Genomic DNA, 20,375 nt, shown 5'->3' on the forward strand with positions numbered 1-20,375 from the left:
AGATGTTTTATACCCCAGGAAATTCCTGCTATTTTGGGAACAAAAGCAAGTTTGGATGAGTTTCTGGATTTTGCAATACTCCTAGTATGAAAATCCCCCACCCCAGGTTGTTTTGTGCAAGTGATTTGTGAAAAATTTGAGTATCCAAGGACTACTGTAAAGAGTGCTGTATAATGCTTATGAGCTTCATCCTTAGTATAATCCTTAAACTTAGTGTATCCTGCCATGTTTCCTTGAATAAGTGTACTTTGCAACTAGATCCAGCAAAAATAATAGGTTCCACGAGTTAAACAGAATGGGCAATATTCTTTTTGAAATTAATTCTTGCTTACGTGACTCTAGGCTTGCATGACTGTGATTGGCTCTATATCTGGTATTAAAAAAATAAACATTTTCTCTTTTAAGTCTATAAGAATCTCCAATGACATTTTTGAAAACTGTCTGCTTATTTTTTAACATTTTCCTCCATTTTCTGCCACCTTTTTTACATCTGTCTTTATGGACTTGTCAGAACTCAAGACCAGAACTCAACTGGTACAAATGGGAAAGTGGGGCACAGTATCAAGGAATCACTTTGGGACTTTGTAGATGATTAGCCAGGGCACTTTACAGATGATTTTGTGTAAGAGTATGGGTTGGCACTTATAATTTGTGATCTGTGAACAAGAATATTTGCCATGAACACATCAATCAGTCAGAAAAAGAAGTTGCAAAAAGACTTGATCATTCTTTGCAATATTAGTTCAAAGCCTATACCATTCCCCAGATCTATCCTTGGGATGGAAAAAGCTGGTAAAAGATACTTTTCCTGTTAGTGGTAGCTAAAATTGAAGTATCAGTTTCCTTTTCTTACAGCTTTGGGAGAGAACTTACCTGATTTTTTCATGTATTTCCACATTTCACACAATCCTACATAGAGCTCCAGTTTTTAATCATCTTTATTCCATGGTTGCTCCAGATCAATACACCAGTTCCACAAGTGTAAAAATTTCTTCCTGAAATACAAAAATCAGAAGGGGTTCCTACAAGGTAGAAGTTGGGGGGAAGGGGGAAACCTGCTAATAGCATGGGGTAGGGAGATGTTTGCCTCGGCACTGTCAGCACCAGAGCTCTCAGAATATTGCTCTTTGCAAGGAAGGTTTAACAAACAAACACCACAACACACATCTGACAGGGCATAGCAGCTGAACAAACAGACAAGGGTATAATTTATCCCTTTCCCTGTTTTTCAGTGTCTATTTAATGCATTAGCTAATATGATGCTTACTCTGTGATGTCAGTTATGACAGAGGCTGCATCGTCTGTTGTTTTTAGCCTGGGTTTAATTAAGAACAAAGGAGGAGAGAGAGGGCAAGAGGTGGATGAGTTGGCACAAGAGAGGAAAATGGGAGGGCTGGATGGAGAAGAGAGAAAGGGCACTGTCACTAGTGGCTGTGGGACATAGACACACCCCAGACCCTAAGAGCTGTTTTTGATTAGGAACCTAACACAAAGTCCGTAATAATCTTGTCTAGACTTTAATTACTTGTGCTTTGGTTACCAGAGCATCCTTTTCTCTGACCTTGACAACTGTAGCTGTGCCAAATGCTAACTTTTTTCCCCATCCCCTTGGTCACAGCCTCTCCCAATGGATCATCTCTCACTGAGAAGTGACAGATCATCCTGCGACACCAGCCTGGCTTTGTTCTATTTACAAACATAATGTCTTCTCTCAAGCTGCCTTCACAGTCTGAAGACACGTCTTGGAAATGTCTTTGTTGCTGTCCTTCACATTGCTCCTTAAGATTCATGCTGGCTACAGGTAAACACTTGAGGCTCCTTGTGTGTCGAGACCACGACCTATCATCCTGATGGAGTCTGTCTCCTTGTATTCCTTTCTGACTTCCTCCATGTTAGGTTCTCTTTGATTTGAGGGCTGAAGCCATCTTTTTGCTATTTGCTTATAAAGGGTTTACCAGAATGTGATTACCTCTCAGGACAAGGGCTTTTTCACACCTTGCTAATAGGAATGATAAAGCTATACGAAAAAAATATATTGAAGAACAGCTTTTCCTTGTATTTTAGTCACGTATTTCTTGATACATATGATAACTCCCACTTTTCCCTCCCAGTTAGATGATGATGACATCCAGGGTCATCAATACTGAATGCTTTTTGGTTTTGTGTGGGGGCCCCTGAACCCAGATATTATCACCACTATTTCCATGTGAGTGCTTCTGCAATAACTGATTGAGAATCACATGGTAGGGCTCTGCAGGGAGCTGGAAAACTGCTACCTGTGAGGAAAATTAGAAGAAGAATTTCCCCCTTAAAATGAATTTATCTGATTCCTGTCTTCCTCAGATACACAGATTGAGGCTTAACTGCATAGAGTAGTTTTTTATTGTTTCTGTCGAGGAGGATGAAGGAAGGATTCTGATTGAATAAATGATATGTGTGAGGCATGGTTGATGACTAGTGATCATTGATTTGCCCAGCTCTGGTTTTCAAACACTGCAATTGTTTTCCTATTTTGCGGCCAATGTCTCTGAAACTCTATCATGTGTAAGTACTCTGAATATTTTATATTGCCGTGCTTCTTTTCCCCAGGTTTCTTCTTCCTTTCTTTCCTCAGCATTTTAATGGCCTGGGCTTTGAATTGTTTTATCACTCCAAAAGAGATTGACTGAGCAAATAATGTTGCTCTTTTGTTGATTACCTTGTCACTTAAATACTATTCCAATATAATGGGTAAGTTATTACTTCTAAGATAGATTTGCTGCTACATTTTTTTTCTCTGTCTTTAAGAAGAAGGAAGTTATGTCAGGAAAAATTATATTTCTTAGGAAGGAACAAGGTACTGTGCATTTGAAACCCATGAGAACAGTTGATTTTCAGTTCAGGGTAATACAATCTTTAATTAACTGAAGAGGAGACTTTCAAAGGTAAAAGTACAAGTTAGGTTCCTGCTATTCCCTGTGGTTTCTCTTTTCTTCTCTCAGTTGTATGATTTTGCAACTTTTTGATCTGTGATACAATAAATAAATCCTCTTAAATCTATATTGCTCTAATTTTCCACAGAAGGAGGATCCCAGAGCATCCAAACAGAACAAGAGCAAGCCAACAATCCTGTTGTCATTAGCGGTGTCTGACCACACACACTTTGCCTAAGTGTTTGAAAACAGTGTAGCTACTCTGAATTTACTGTGATGAATTTACCACAATGAATTGGGACAGAATATGGGTCTCTATTAGATGTATAAATAATTGAATATTTGTCACATCAGGAAAGCTGGCTTGATATATGAATAAAGACAACTGTTTCTTGATGAGCTCCAGTCCTTGAGTTTTAGTGCTTTAAGAGATTTATGGATAGTTGCCTGAGACAGCACAAAGTCTATGTTTGGAACAGTGTATTTTTAGAACCTATGCATGCAGGTAATAGGCCTGATTTTTATTTCTAAGGAATACCCCAAATTAATGTTGTAATCAATAGCTAATGTGAATGGTCAGCATCTCCGAAAGCTAACACCCAGTAAAGAAATGCAAGTGGTTTTCCTTTTATAAAAGAAGAAATCAAGAAACAGGAATCAAGAAATAAAATACAGAAAAAGAAAAAAACTCTCAATTCTCCTCCGCTTTTCAGAAGATAAGGCTTGTGCACCTTTTTCACCATTTATAGCTCTTCTAAGTGTGAAGAACCAGCTATGAGGAGGAAAATTCCCAATCAAAGGTGTTATATGTGGGAGAAAAAGAGCTGTTTCCAAGCTGAAGAGGTAGGGGTTAAGGGACAGTTGGAAAACAGCTGAGGCTCATTCTAGAAAAATCAGCCTGGTGCACTTATTTGTAAAGGAAAAGAGTAACAGCAGAGGTGCTGATTTCTGCTTCTCTTCAAGAAATGCTGTGATACTAACTTTGGTGGAGTTTGACTAGCCTATTGTAAAAAATAGGTAATGATATATAGGGTTAAAAAACCCCCCAAAACATCTCAAAAAAGTTCTCTGCTGTGGGGTTGCCTGTATCACATTGCCCTGCAGCAGAAACAGAGTGAAATCAAAGGTGGCTATAGAGAGGTTTTCACAGGGAGTGAGGCAATGGTAAAAAGGTGCATCAATAGGGAAATACCTCCTGCCTGGGTCAAAACAACCTGGATCCACTGTAGTCTCTCCAAATCGATATCCAGGATCATAAGGGATATAAAACTTTAAGTGTGTTGGCCTAAGGAAACAGTAGGAGCTATCAGAGTAGATCTGAGAGGCAAGTTACTAAGAACATGAGCTGTGAGCATGGTGCTGTGCTTGTCTGAGGAGGGGACCTCCCACAGGCACACGAAGAAGGCTCCAGATAGCACAAGTGCTGGTTCTGTGAGCTCTGCTCCACAGACAACATCCCTTCAGGTAGGTGATGACACTTTTAATCCCAGGTAGGTCTCTGAGAAGACTTGATGGTCCTAAAGCCCTTTGGGGCTTCCATTAACAGAGCCTAGAGAATCGGCTCAAGAGCCTTGGACAGGACACTCAAGATACAGGAGAAAAGGGAGGAGCTTATCTGCAGTCAAGTTGTACTAGGAGATCATCTGGAGACAGCCTAGGAATCTTTTTAGTGCTGAATTGCTGCCCTGTTGAGGATCTAGGATGTTAGACAGTTGTTCAAGATGGCCACAAGGTTCTTCATCCTTTCCAAAGTATATTGAGAGTATCCTGTAAAGCCCCTTTTTTTACTGACTGGAAAACACAATTTAGTTTGCCGTGTGGAAAGCAGCAGTGTATTACTGGGAGAGGGTGACAGACAGATGAAGGTCAGTTCTATGGTGCATGGATGTAGAATTATATAAAAATAAGATTAAAAAAAAAAAAGCAAATGTATATTAGAAGTGTTGAAATATCTCCCTAATATAAAAATATTGTGTACTGCCTGCTGGGAGGAACTTTAGACTAAGTTGAAGCTTTGCAAATTTATCATGGAGGCAACTTCTTTCAATGTAGCAGAGAACTGCTGGGTTTTGCATGAGTCTCTCTGATTCTTGCTTGATTTTGAAAAGCCAGCAAAAAGAAAGCAGTCATTATAATTTATAGACAACAATATATAGAACAGCCCGTTTGCTGCTACTCCGCAAAGTTAAATGGTGATTGTCAGTCACACTTTTTTCTCCAAAATATCAGCCTGTCTGTCGAACCACAGTGTGGCACTAATGGTATAAATGCAGCAGAACACAGATGGAAATTAAACAGCAGCTGGGTAATCATCTTCATAAATGTAATATTAAAAATATCACAATCCTTTAATTTTTGTTCTGCTTGTATAAGGCAGAGCTGCATAACAAATAACTCTCATAACTTTTCTGAGAGAAGCGCAGCTTGTGACCGGTTTAAAGCAAATGACTTTTTTGCCCTCCTGTTCTCGCTAGGGCTTTTCTTGTACCAGTATTAACAATCTGTTATACACCAGATTAGGGTCATTAACCACTCATTAGTTCAGAGAGAGGAAGGCCACCTCTCGTTTGTTGAATATTGATTAGGAGGCAAGAGAGCAGACCAGTCTGAAGCCACCACGGAAGATGCTCAACTTCTGAAGCATTACCTCTGTATTTTGTAATGCTCTGGATTAGATCTGCTGTGGCCACTTTCATTTTCATTTTTACTGTTTCTTTTTTTTGGTCTTCCTCTCTTGTACAGGACCAGGCACCAAAGACTGCTGACTGAATAATAAACAAAAATAATGCTGTCATCCTCAGCCACTTGCGGGGTGGAGAAGTAGTCTGACAACTCAACTTGGCTTGGCTATCCCTCATGGGCAAGCCTACCTCCTTTCCTTCCTCTGATGTACTGCAAGTCTTGTCCTGCTGCCAATACCACCACAATAGATTACAGCGCTTCTCTGAATAGAGATACTGGTGAGTAATTTTCATCTCTACTGAAATTAATTCATACATTTCCCCCCAGTTTTCATCAAAATCAACTAACTTGACTGATTTAAGGTCCAAATGTGCAATTGATAAATATATAAACCCTTCTAAAGACAGTTTGTTAAAACTGGTAACATAATGGTAAATACTGTTGAAGATGACCTTGAGGTAATAACTTTAAAAGCTGATGATAATAGGATTTGTGCTGTGGTAGTAGTAGGTGTTTAAAAATTAAACAAGCAAAACATTTGTTTCAGTATTAAAAAACCTCATATTTTGTCTTAATATGTGCAATAATCCAAGCCTGACTGTGCATAATAAGCTTGTAATCTTATTGATTCATTGATGGTGAGATAACAAACACGTGTAAATGGCAAATAGGTTGTCTGTGAGAAATGCAATGTGTGATGGACCCGCTTCAGCGTGGCAACTTCTCTGTGGTCTCGCAGTGTCATTGTCCTTCTGCCTGTTCCTAGCATATTACCTGCAGATTACTTGCCTTGCTCAGTGTCCCCAGCACACTATTAAGCAAACCAGTTAGATTTTACAGATGATTCCAGTATTTTAGGCACTGCTTTACCTTTACTTGTTAGCCCTCATGTCCTGTACATTATGCAAATACACTGATTGGTAAGCCTGTACAGCTGGATAAAGTGATCCTTGGACACAGGAACCATGCCAGTTGCTTATGTTGCTGGTTTTGTAAGTGTGTTTCTCAGGGTAATTTTCCCCAGGAAATCTTCCTATGTTGATAATAAAAATGTTCGTGGGGGTTGATATTTTTGGGTATGGTACACATTGTGTCATTATAAAAGTAAACTTTAATGTTTAATAAAAGTGTGATGTGGATATAAACATAAGGGGAATGGTAGAGTTAAAAGAAACAAAAGTATTTAAGATTGTGACATTACTGGCAAAGGGAGGGCAAACTGCTCTTCAACTCATCACACCTCCATGAAAGTTGTAGGGCCAAAATACCACATTTCTTCAGGCATGATCCTCTGCTATTTATTTTGTCAATGACAAAATAAAATATTCCATACTGTTTTGATAAGTGAAGGTTGAAGGCTTTAAAAAGCTGTTAATATCATCTTCTCCATTAGTTGTTTTTGAAAATGAAACAAGCTCCTTTAGACCTCTCTTCCCATCTTTTATAGCTCCCAAATCAGCAAAACAGGTTATGGGCTAGAGATACCATCTCATCCTTCCCCTGCTGTCTAGGGAGTTCAGGGTCATCTTTACCTGCATGAAATGTACCCCTACAGAAAAGAGGAAGTTGTATTTAATTTTGTTCTCCATTATACACTCCAGAAAATGCAACTTCATCTATATACCCCCTAAGATGAGGCAGAAAGCAGGAGCTGCTCATCTAATAATCTCCTCGTATCCAGTTCAAAATCTCGCCATGCTTTCCCGAGGTAACACTGTGATCATTTCTCCATCTAATCCTTGCTAACTGCCTCTCTTAGCTCACTGTAGACTTCATAAAAAGTGAATATCAGGTTCATGCAAAATAAGTTTTGCTGAGCATTAAAGTCTGCCCTTCTGATGCAGACTCTTATTTTCATTCAGAGAAAGTCTGTGTATGAGGCTCATAACTTTTTGGAAGTATCTGTACCATCACATGGGTTATTTTTTTAAAAGAGTAATATATCTGGAGTTAAGGCATTGGCTGTTAAATAAACGTTTCTTGTTTTAGTTTCTTATCACTCCCAATAGGTTTGGATGGAAATCATAGTGCTTTAATATAGGCAGAACTCTGAGGGAGACTGCTGCAGTGACCAGGAGATGTTAGGGACTTCTGAAATGGTGCATGGGTGTCTAGGAAGAATGGATTGCAATCTCACTTGAACATCAGACAAGGCGGGGATCCCGACAGTTTTATTTCCAGAATAAGAGCTAGAAATATCACCTGCATTCTGCCCAGATGCAGGGGACCATTCACTCCTGCAGTGCTGTTTGGGCCTAACCGAATAGTCACCTTCCAGCTTGGTTGTGGGGCCAGACAAGCTGTACATGTGTTTAAGCAGCACCTTCTTGTTAGGTTGGTGTAAGAGCCCTGCTCCATCCTAGTGAAACATTCCTTCTATGATTTTAACTCAAATGAGGCCTTTGTTAGCTGGGAAGTGTAATTTATATGCTCACTTGTGTCCCTAAGGACATGGGGGAAAAAGCCCCAATGTGTCCTGATGCCTATCAAAACATGCAGGTGCTAAGGATCATCCCCAGGGCGTGAGGGGGTGAGATAAGGCACAGCTGAGACAGTCCCTGGGTGCAGTAAGAGCTGCTTGGGAGGGGCTGCCTCGTGGGAGCTGATTACAGGAGGACTCATCTAGGTGCTCTAGACCCAATCTGAGGGCTGCTAATGCCCAAAGGACAGGTGTTTCTCTTTTTCGTATGGCTGGGTGACCTCTTTCTTTGGGTTTTAGAGACCTCTCCTTGGTCTGGCAGACAGTGAAGTCACCCTGAGCTCTCCCCTGCTACTGCTCCTTGCAGAAACCACTGCTGATGGGGGCATGCACATGCAAATGCTAATGCTAAGTATACCTAGATGCAAAATATCTTTAAATCTGTGTACAAGCTGTGCATACCCTGCATATAAAGAAATGAAGTACTGCAGTGAGTTTTGCGGGCGGGGGTTAACACTTCAAATTAAGGCAGTGTTCCTATAGTGACCTATAACTCAGTACTGCCAGATTGTCTTCAAATTGTAGACCTCAATCTCTTTTCTCTTTCTTTTCAAGATAACCTAACAGTTTTCAGTCTAAGATGTTTTTTAATTCCCTGGCCAAAATTGTATACCACTAAAAATAGAGATTGTAATAGAAGTTACAGCTTTTAACTATGAGGCCTTCAGGATGGCTCCATTATACTGCAGTTCTGTTAATTAAAATGAAGGGAATAAAATATATAATAGGATTGTGCTAATAAAGCATGAAATGAACAGTCTTACCTTAAGACACTTGTCTATCTATTTTTCCTTATTGCATGAGCAGTTATCTTTGTCTTCCTCAAAACACACTGAAATTGAGGGATTTTTTTTTTTTTTTTTAAAAAAAGAAAGCTTCTAAATCTTCCTATTCACTGTCATTCTGGCATCCTCTGATTTGTCACATAATTGTGTTTAGGCATTTTTGGGCAGTGGGTGGGAACACAGCGTAGCCTAGTTGAATAGGTGCTTCATGTTGAATTCAGATTGCCAAGTGCTACAGACTGAATCACTGGAGCTGATGGATTTTTTTTTTTTTTTTCTGTGTGCTTTCAGCAGAACTTGTACTGAAAAATAACTTTCACTTTTCACCTTAAACCTAGAGGGTTTCTCAAATGGTCTGTGATGTTGTGAATCTGCAGTACAAGTTGTAGACTCTTAATAGTAACCATAATGCAGAAACAAAGCTTTTCTATCAATGTGACTATACCAGGAAAGAAAATTGAATCTTTCTCTGTGTTTTCTGAATTAAAATTTAGAATGTGCAACAGCAGAATAGAACTAGAAGCTGTAGGTAATGTTGAACTCAATTCTTCAAGAATGATATTATGCCCACAGCATTATTTTTTTTTTTTTGCATAGTTGTACTACATATAGCTCCATTCTTCTTATACAGTCTATGCATATATATTTTTTACACAATTCCACCAAATAGAATTGGAGTTCTTATGAAATGGATTGGAATGACCTCAGATGTTTACAGGGTTGGGGTTGATCAAATGCAGACCTCTGGACAATAATGCCTGCATTAAATACCATTTAGAACATTAAATTTTGGTAATATTTTAAAATATTCTGTAATAATATGAACATTGTTCATAAGAGTATTGTTTTTAAAAGAAAAAATAATGCACCTTTAGGTTTAAATAAAGAGGAAGTTTATGCAGAAGTCAGTTTGTCTATGCACTTACCAAGAAAGAGAATTCAAAGGTGAGAGCAGAGCACCGGGTTCAAACGGGCAGGGTTGCCTGGCACTCAGTCACCCATGGGACATCTGCCACTGACAGCAGCCAGCACAGCTTTCAAATGGGTTATAAAATCCTTGAAATCAAAGCAGAGGCAAGATGTAAAATATGTTAACTTCTGTCACTTGCATGGCTCAGAGAGACACCACTGTAGAAATAAAAAGTAATATTCTGAGTAAACCAAAATGACAGAACATGCATTACAAAGTGCTGCTCAAGCATATAAAGTGCAATCCAGTCACTAACTCAAATGAAATATTCTGCTAACTGTTATGGGCATCAGCCTTGCACCATGGCAGTGCCTGTGCAGAATAGCTCTGAATAAGAACTGGGAAAAGTTCTGATAACTTATCCAAAGAAGTCATTAGAGCTAGCACGGTAACATTTTTTGGAGTGTAGCTGATCAATCCATCTGAAACTGCTGCTAAAAGGAAACAAAAATATATTTCTTGGTAAGAGTTTCCACAGCTGAAGTGATGTTTTTCCAGAGTTGAAATGCATCAGGTTTTTGATAGCCATTATTAGATGAAATACTGTTGGGAGACTTCAGCTCTGAGCTGATCTTGTCTCATTTTGCTAGAATTAAAGGGTGATTTGTGAGGTTGCTGTGGTGGGAGCAACACTAGTAATTTTTTGTTGCAGGGCTTAAGATTTTATTGGGTGTTGTGCAAGGGAAAATGAAAAATCTCAAGTCTCATGTCTATATTTTTAAAATAAGTGTGATGATGTACTTGGAACTTAAACAGTGCATTCCTTTTGGTGTTTAAATAGTAAAGAAAAGCAAGCTTTTTCATCATGTTCTGATTGTGAAATATTTAAAAATAGTGAAAATAGCTTGGATAAAGATTTTAATCTCAAATATTAAAGGATGTCTATATATTTGTCTGCTCAAACTGAAATTGGATATTAATAAAAAAAAAAAAGAAAAAAAAAGAAAATCAAACTTGTCTGCCCCTTCACTGATGGTAACAAGGATTGTACTGTGGTGTGCTGTTCATCCTGCAAAATAGGCTCTATCTGTTCTGATGGTATCACATATCACATTCCTGCTCCTCAAACTGTTTTTCCTACTGCTTTCAAAAACAATTCCATGCTGTGTACCTACAAATTTACCGTCGTCCAGTCTGAATCTGGGGTCTTCCCCCCATGTGTGAGGGTAAGACCGGTCCTCGTCTCCCTTCCCTGGTCCTGCACCTCGCAGTCTCTGGTGCATACCAGAGTTTTCCATGACAAGGGTCAATGTGCTTCGAGGGCAAACTGTTAAATTAACCCTGCAAAAGCTCTGCTGAGCACTTGTGCTGGTGTAGCAGGAGGGAGGAAACATGGTACAGGGAAGGAGGAGGGTGGCCAGAGGAAGATCTTCCCTTCTTGACACTAGAAATGACGCTAGTGAGGTGGGCACAGCTGCGACTGCAGGCCTTGGTCACACTTACTTTAGTCACTGCTTCTGCCTGACCTGTCCCCTTGGAGTTTGTGCTCTGGATTAGCAGGACTGAAGTCACTGTGTGTTTTAGGCTGTCAAACCCATGACTTGTGTTGCCTCAAAATCTTGGCTCTTCAAGGAGGGAGACTGCAATCCAAGCTTTTCTCTGCAACTGCAAGCAGAGAGTTATAAGTGGAGTTTGAGTCTCTTGAGAGCATCTGGAGTTTTAAATGGGCTGTGCCAGATACTGTGATGGCAAATGGGCCCAAAATCTCATGCTGGCTCTTCTGGGGCAAGACATAAATCCCTAATCCAGTTACTAGGGATAGACATAATCAAACACATTAAATACTTATTTAATGCTACAAACTGTGTGACTAACTTGGCTTGACATGTCTGATCGAAGTTCTTGTGTTTCACATAGTAATTTAGCTCTGCTGTGAGCTGCCTGGGTATTTCTCCTTGTCTCTGCATGGTGCTGCTGCAGATTTGGTGTCTCAGCAAGTACACCTGCTCTGGCTGCTATCATACATTTGACTATAGTACATATATACATTAAACCCGTGGTTTTTATTTCCATTTGGTTCACATTTTGATTCTTAGCTAATATATCAGACAGTGCTGAGTGTTTCTACAGCTGTTTTAACAGTGTTTTTCTTTGTGGAGTGAGAGTCTCCAAGCACACCTCTGGGATAAGATTTGAAATTGGGAGCCGTATCACTGGAGAAAAATTCAAACTCTTCAAAAGAAATAAACAGCAGGAATGATTTGATTTTCAAATCATGTTAGAGGGAAAAGTCTATACAACAAGAACGGAAACAAATGTTTGTATGTTTGTGTTTTTTTTTTTTTGGCCAGGCGTCAGATTCAGGGTATCGAATGGATTATTATTGGTTCTTATCTAAGTTTAGAAAGACCTGTGAATATATAATGAATACAACAGAGAGATTTCCGTGTTTATTGGTTTACTGGTTTATTGATGCTTCACTTGCCTGTCTTTGCAAGAGGTGCCATTCATGAAGACTTGGCTAATCTCCAAAGACAGTCTAGATTTGTTCCATTTATTGCTCTTCTGAGTTTGCCTTTTGGCAAGAAGTCTCAGATCAGGAGCTGTTTGCATATCAAGGCTCACAGGTCTGCTTTGAAAAGCTGCCAGGTCTTGGAAGTCATGAAGCCTCTCACTATAAATTATGGGAACAATAATTAAATGTATTAATTCTAATTCTTAATTTTTTTTGGTAGTAGGCATCTTTAATTTTGCCATAACTTCATGTAACTGAATAAAGATTACCATTGCATGCAGTGTTCTGGCTTTCACTAAGGGTAAGTACAAGGAAATACTGCAGAAGGGATGTATTTTGGACATCAAGTTACAACTGAGTTTAGATTTATTATGCAGGTAAGAATACAGCCAGCGCAACTCTGGTGATGCTGATGATGCCGTCCGTAAGGAAAGGTCAAGTGGAGTTGTTTCATCTCTTTTAGAGGGTTCTGAAGCTGCCACATAAATGATGGTTTATGTTGGTCAGCAGAGCAGGGACTGCTGCACAGACTATTAACTACCAGTGTGGCAAGAGAACACCTTAAACATCCCTGGTTCTTGGGTGAGTGCAGTCTAGCAGCAAAGAGAACAGCTGAGCAAGGACGGCTTTCGGTTTGATTCATTTAGATGGCAAATGTTGGCTGGACAGGCTTGTGAGTGGTGACAGGCAGTGGCCTGGAAAGGGTTAGTTAGGGATGGCTTTTACCTTCTGTAAGTGGCTAATTAGAAATATCTCTTCTGAAGGAGCTTCAGCCTGCAAAAAGGGAGCAAAAGTGCTCTGGAAGGAATGATAAAGTGGTGGTGATGAGCAGAAAAAAGCAATCAAATGCTTACAAAGGGCATTCTTGGGCTGGAGAACAGGAGGGGATGGGATTGCTCTGAGCAGAGGTTGCAGAGGACTAAGTACCTACCGGTGTGCCTTGGTGGGGAGCGTGCAGACTCCGGGGCAGGACCAGGCACATGCTGCTTGCCTGAGGACAAATGTTTCCCCTATAGAGACTGGGAGGCAGGAGGATCGACTGATGGCACTGCTGTGGGAGCTGATCCATGGTCATTGATAAGAATCTTTGCTGGCTACTTGTTTAAAACAAAATACTGCTGCCTCTTTCCATTTTAGAAAGGAGCAACTGAATTTCTGGGTGTCCAGCACCTCCTTCTGTGCCCAGATCCTTGTTTGTGTGTCACAAGAGAGCTGGACTTGTAGTCACTGAAAACAGCAGCACTGCTATCTCAAGTCAAGCAGCTAAAAATCACTAGTCACTCTTCACAACTCAGAAATGATTGATGAGTAGAGAGCTCATCAGTTCAGAAGAGCAATGGAAATAAAAGACCCAGCTGTCTGGATGCATTTAATATTTATCCCAGACCTATGCAGTGCTTCTCCCTCTGAAGGTCGATTCCAGTTTTTTGCTCATTTGGTCCATCTTTGAGCCAAATACAGAGGTGGTCTTTTAAGGGACAAAAAGTAAATGAGTGCCATCAGCACTGAGGTCAATGGCAAGTGTGTGTATTAGTGTACCGCACTGTGTGTCCTCTTAGTAATCCATAAATTAGTTTTTTCCTTTTCTCTATAGATTAGATTTTATAAGCTGACCAGCTTCTTTCTGTTTCTTAAATCCTCCTGTTGTGCTGTAATTGCCTTATTAAAATTTTCATGAGCGTATATATTTTTAAGGTTCTCAATATGAAGTCCAAACAGTGACTGTTCAGTTCTGTAGCCTATAGGTCATCTCTCATGTACTTTTGAATGACATGCTGATGTTGGTCTATATTATAATGGGGCTATATTTTAATTTTCTTAATGTCACACTTTTATTAATTTCTGATATTGGTGCCGGTCTAAGGTATGATTAAATATACACTGAATAGTTGTGGCTTGTATCCTGATACCAAAAGTTACTTATAATGTTTATAACGTCTTAGCTGTTGCACATACTTTATTTCATAGGCATGAAATAGGCACTGCATTTTCATATTCCACTTTATGCTCTGAAACGGTACCAGGAGCCTACATCTCCATTCTTTCTGACAGTGATGTTCTTTAGTCTTCATAAGGCATTTAGGTGTATTCTGTATTTTCTGTGAGTCGAAAACTTGCTGTTCCTTTCACTTAACATCTCTTTTTTTTCTTGACTCAGAATTTTTCCCCAGTCTATGACAGTATTGATTGTGTCACTCATCCTTTATTACTAAATGATTTTTGGTTGCATTGGTAGGTCTTACATACTAATTGTAGTAGTGTCCTGGATCAGCTTTTCCAGTGTGGCACTGATACTATGAAGGCAGCGTTTAGGGGATGAATTCTATCAGTGGAAGTTGCATGGACAGACATCAAAAAGCAAAACCTGAAGTCTCAGAGTCTAGAAGACAAATAAAAAACCCTGAAATTTCAGTTCTTGTGATGTGAAGGACAACCTGGCTGCTGACTTGGGTATGTTGCCTATTGTTATTGCAATAATACTGTGGGAAATAATACACTGAGTGACTTTCCTCTAGAATTGAAAACAGGAAAGATGTCTGAGTGCAAATGGGTATGGCTCCTGTTAGTTGCTGGTGTGCACAGAGGTCAAGGGAATTTGCTTTGTACAAGGTATGGTTCATGAAGGCTTGTTATTTTCTGCTTTGTGCAGTCTGCCTTACTTGGCATCTTCCTCTAAGATTAAGGCATGGTGCCAAGTAGCTAAAGCCAAAATATCAATTGTGTATTTTGGAAAACTGAAACATGCTGCTGAAAGACTAAAATACTTTTAATAGTAGTTTTTTTATCAAGGATATAAGAAATGCAAGTCTTGCATAGGGAGGTGGTGTGAAACAGGGTCAACAAGGTGTAAAATTCTCAATCAGCTCAAACAGTGAGCTAAATCTTTAGATTTTCTCTCTCCAACCTGTTTTAATTGTTTGAGTGCTAGGTGCATAAAGTTTGCACTATTTTCCTCAGACTCCAAAGATGGCAAATGTTCTTAGAAACCTATTTTTCCAGTAAGGAAACAAAGTAGTATAGTTTCACTTCAGCATCCTTTTAGTGGCAATGATGAATCCTTTGGCACTCTTAACTTAGCGTTTAATGTCAAGTTTACCTTTCACCCTTAACTCATCTAGACATTAACTGATCTATAAAATTCACTTTCGTTGCCAATTATAAAAATCCTGTTCTGAATTTTGATTTTTTTTTATATTAAAAACATTTGAATCAGTAAAAGATCTTCACATCAAACAAATTCTAGATTAATGATCGACTGCCAATTTATCTGGTTCATTCAGTTTTGCATTTTATGACTTTGTGGAATAGGAAGATAATAGCCAAATTCTTCTGTTGATGACACCAGTGAAAACCCTGACTAATTGTTGCAGTGAATGGCACCAATTTTCACACATCATTGAACAAAATACAGTCCAAAGTGCAGAGAGAAAGGTAGTCTGCAGGGGCAGCTATGAAGGATGTAAGTGTCATAAAACTCAGAGCAACTGGGCTTAGTTAAAAAGCCTTGGAGTCTTGCCTTGCTACAGGCAGGACAAAAAGATAACGCTGTGCATCTGGATCCTTTGCTGAATTCTGATGAAAAAGTCAGTGGTTTGACTGGGTCAGGCGAGGAGTCGGTTTCCCCTGGGAGCAGTGGCCAGTGTGGGGAGGACAGAGGTGGCTTCACCCACTAACCGCTGCCCGGGGCATGGGACTGCTGGATCCTGCATCCTCCCTGCTGCTAGAAGGAGGGAGCCCCTATAGAGACAATTGCTGCTACCACTGCTGCTGGCATCTTCATCGTGCTCGTGGGAACCTGGATGATAAAGCTTGACCTTCACATGTAGCAGGAACCAAAATCTGATGGTCACAGCTTCAGTTGTGGCCCCTTCTGTGTAGCTTGCTGGCTCATCACCCCCATGGACTCTCCACCATATCTCCTGGAAAGAAAGCCTTCAGCCAGGGATGAGTTAGAGCAAAATCCCACTTCTTTACCTTACTACTGTCCTATTCCTCCACCATTTCACCCCATACTTGTGCCATTTTTCCCTTCCCCTCTATTCTCACCTGAGCCATCAAGTCACATAATTTCTCCTCCACTCCTGCCTCCAGCCTGAGGACCTGGATCCTGTTCTCACGTCCTCTTCAGAACTGACCCTCCTTGCTCCCATCCTTGATTCTCAAAAATCTTCTCTGTCCTGAAACCATTCCCCAGTGTAGTAATGTTTTGGCAGAGGAGTATCTGAAGATGGAGAGTGGTTTCCCACCATGCCTACTCTGCCTGCGGGGAGCTGATGCTGGAGAATGACTGCAGGAAGGAGGGTTTCTTACCCTGATGCTCATGTCTCAGTCCCTTGAACATTGCTGCAGTTGCTGCCACTGTTGAGGCAACACTGGGAGATACAGGGATGTTCTGATTGCCACAGGACCCTTATTCTGCCCTTGTGGCTATTTGCCCTCTTCGCTTCCTGCTTTTTTCACAAATATTTGATTTTTCACCAAATCTTTTCACCAAGTCTAAATACCCTGCTGTCCCTCCCACCCCTTGGTGGGAAAAATTTTATTTTGTTTTGGCCCTGTGCTTAAGGGACACTTCAGTAGCAGTGGGCTGGTACTGATTCTCTGGGAGAAAGCAGACTTATGGAGGTATCATGGAATAGCAAAAAATAAAATCTCCACCTCCATCTAAAATGGGAGGAAAATATGGAAGACTTTTGCTCTGCTTTTTGGTAAAAGTTTGCTGGCACGTTTTATGGACTTAGAGGCAGACGTCATGGTAAGATAAAAAAAAATAAAAAAAAAATTGCCTGGATGTCTGGAGTCAGAAGAAAGCTGCTATTTGGGGGCTCTTGATAGGACAGGAAGGTTTAATGAACCGCTGCCTGACTGACAGTGAAGTCCCAGTATCTGTTACTGCCCGACCTCTGGCTCAATCAGGTGTTAGTCCATTACATTAGCTTTCATATGCATAACCATCCCCATCCTTGTAGCGCTAATATTATTTGAAAGGAACTGAAGTGAAAAAACTGTCAAGACCCCTCTTTACCTTGAGGAAGGAGTAGGAAGAAATGATGTGAGAAGCTGTATTTGCAATGAATCACTCCCAGAAAATAGCTTATTGCAGAGAGATCTGCGAAAGCAAACCCAGGATGAAGAGCATGCGTGTGAGACCACCAGGTCTATTAACTGAGGTTGTCTGAGAACAGAGGTATCTGTAAGAATCAACAAGAGAGGATTTTGCACTTATTGCTGTAAAAAATGTCAGTGTCCCATGGGGAAGTCTAACTGCCCTTTGATAATAACTGCTAAAGCCCAGTGTTTTCAGGATTTGCAGGTGTTGTGCCAATCTAACGTTTTTTTCTTACCTCTAATGTAGATTTCAGTCTATCTTTTTTCCTAAAGTTTCTGCAATTGTGCTCTAGAAAAAAACATACTTAACCAGCAGTCATCAGAGATGCAGCTTTTCAATTCATACAGAGTATTAAACATAACATGGGTTTACTCCTGATCTGAAACATTCTGAATAACACATTTTTAAATGCTTTTGTATTTTCTGAAAATTGAGGCCACAAAGGTAATTTAGAAGCTTGTTTATGATGGTTTATCTCAGTATTTTGAAGAGGGGTATCACTGTGTGAAGGCTTTAAAAAAAAGAAAAAAAGGAAAGCAAAGCATTGTAACCTCTTTTTGTAGTGGCTGATGACAGTGACTTGGAACAAGAAAAATAAAAGGGCTGTAGTGTTCTGTGATAGTTCTTTGTATTTTATTGACACGTGCTTTGATGTTGAAAACTCTCATTGTGGTATTTTTTTCAGAATGGAACACTTTATTTTTTTATTATCCAAACTGCTTTAAAAATATTTCATTGTTTCCATTTTTACAGTTTATGTAGTATAATAACAATATCTAGGAAAAAAAACAAACTAAGCACTTCTTTTAGGGGCCAGAGGCTTTTATGAGAGTGAATCCTTGCAACATTAACAATAGATTTTTCTTTGAGATGAGGAAGAATAAACAGTTATTCTTGCGCTCTACTGGGGAAAGGGCAGTTTTGTGTCGGGCAGCTAAAATGCTGGTTGTACACCCATGTATCAGTGAAGCAGATTCCATAGCTGGTTTTCAGCTGTTGCATACTCAGGCTATCCTAATCCATGAGTTCCTGGAGCTCACCCTGCAATGCTATAGACTTAACTGAGCCGCAATTGCAGAGGGCTTAAGATCACTGTGAGTATGTCCTCTGTGCTTACTAGTGTCTTAAATACATGTATTTTTTTAGTCTGTATGGAGATTTGTAGAGCTTTCTCTCAGACTAAGAGCTTGAAGCTAGCTTGAATGTGACTGCTGTATGCTGCAGTCTGGTAGTATCTCCGGTATAACTGCCTGTCATGAAACAAGAGTTGTATTTTCTCACCTTGTTATTTGATGTATGTCAGAGCTGGCAGTTCAGCTGAAAACCTTTTGTGCTGGGAGAAATCAGAATTGGTTTTGTTGGGTATTTGGCTCCAACTGGGAGCGTCTAAATGTTTCTAGAAGGAAATGACAGCTTTGCTAGATGCTCCTCTTACACCTTAGAGCATCTGGAGTCCCCCAAAATCAGAAGGATTGTCCTGGCTTTATACTGGTGTTCTTGTTCTGTTGTACTTGAGATCTGTGTAGGTTTTGAGTGGCCATAAATACAGAAGAAGATATTATCCCCCAAGATGTTCTTTTCTTTGTCTGCAGAAGTTTCTCTCTTTCAGAGAAGATGAGTACATTACCCTGCCTAAATAACATGTCTTTGAGATTGACTGTGAGAGTATACTGTGAGGCATGCACTAAAGACACTATAAATAGTGAATCATCTGTTGCAGACAAACCAGCTTCTATAATGGAATCAGTTGGATAGGTGCCATTTATCCTTATCATTTTTCTACTAAGAGTTTTACATTAGGGGAAAAAGACATGAAGAAATGTTTTCTAGCTGCTTGCCCGTCATCCTTGAACCAAGATTTATACAGGAACTGATCTTTGTATCTTTAACATTTATTGGTATTAACAACATAGGAGTGTAACAAATAGTCAGACTCACCATTTTTGTAAGATATCAAAGATGTCAGGAACGATTTTTTTTCTTTCTTTCTTTCTTGGAAGTCACAAGGTCATATATGAAATAATTTTTGGGAGGAATATCAAGAAAGTTAGAAAAGCTGCTGCCTTTCCTTCTGAGCTATTCAGCTCAGTATATTAACGAGTTACAGTGAAAGAAGCCAGGCGAAAGAGAACACAATTATTTACACTAGATTTGCAACACTAGATGTGTAGCAGCTACACCAGCTTAAGAAGCACCCAGCTGCCTCCCCTCGTCTCGATTGCTGAATTCCCACCTGTGCCGTGGTTGTTTGTGCAATTGTTCAAGGTGGCAGCATAAATTAGAGCAATAAAATGATCTGGGTGAAGTAGGTTTTAGCCTGGATAATTTTGTTGATCTGCACTGTGGCACCACAGAGGATGGTATCACTGGGTGGTGGCAGATTGAGATAGAAATGGGAATGAACAGTTGAGAGCAGGGTGGAAGAGTAGAACCTTCTTAGGTAAATTTTGTCATGGTCTTGGTATGCCCAGCCCTGGCATAAATAACTAGTAGCACATGAACTAACTGTGTAACATGTCTTTCATTGCCTCACCTGGTTTCCTATTTTACTGGTCCATGTTGCTCAGAGTGAAAAAAAAATCAGCAATTTGTCTCTAAATGGCATAACTGTTCACCATGCTATGATTTATCTATTAGAGTTAACTTTAACAGCCTGATGGAGAAAGTGGTAGGAAAACCTGGGTGAGAAAGACTCAAAACCAGCAACAGCAAGAAGAGGGGAGGAACTACCACAGAAAAATAAGGTACTGTAGAAAGCTGAATCTCAGAAGGAGTATAGACTGATTGTCTGGCAGGAAAAAGACAAGGAAAAAACAAAATGGGAGATGCAATAAAAACCCAATGATGGTAAAAGTAAAACAAAATGGTTTTCTGACTTAAGATCAGTCATTTTATTGATTTTTAAAATAAAAGCTCTATTTTATTATGTGTGCCTGAATATACCAGCCCAAACCTAAAAACACAAATGCTCATATAGCCTCA

General features: G+C 39.8%; 1 protein-coding gene across 1 annotated transcript in view; it reads left to right on the top strand.

The window, feature by feature from the left end:
- Nucleotides 1-5,779: 5,779 nt before the first annotated feature.
- THSD7B (thrombospondin type 1 domain containing 7B) overlaps nt 5,780-20,375 on the top strand; it is a 363,825-nt gene continuing 349,229 nt past the window's right edge. Inside the window, exon 1 of the mRNA XM_026852525.1 lies at nt 5,780-5,872. The gene's annotated coding sequence lies outside the window, so the exon portion shown is untranslated. The remainder of the gene's footprint in view (nt 5,873-20,375) is intronic.

This window comes from Athene cunicularia, assembly GCF_003259725.1.
Source record: "Athene cunicularia isolate RWA chromosome 7 unlocalized genomic scaffold, athCun1 chr7_part1, whole genome shotgun sequence".
In the NCBI taxonomy this organism is placed as follows: Eukaryota; Metazoa; Chordata; class Aves; order Strigiformes; family Strigidae; genus Athene; species Athene cunicularia.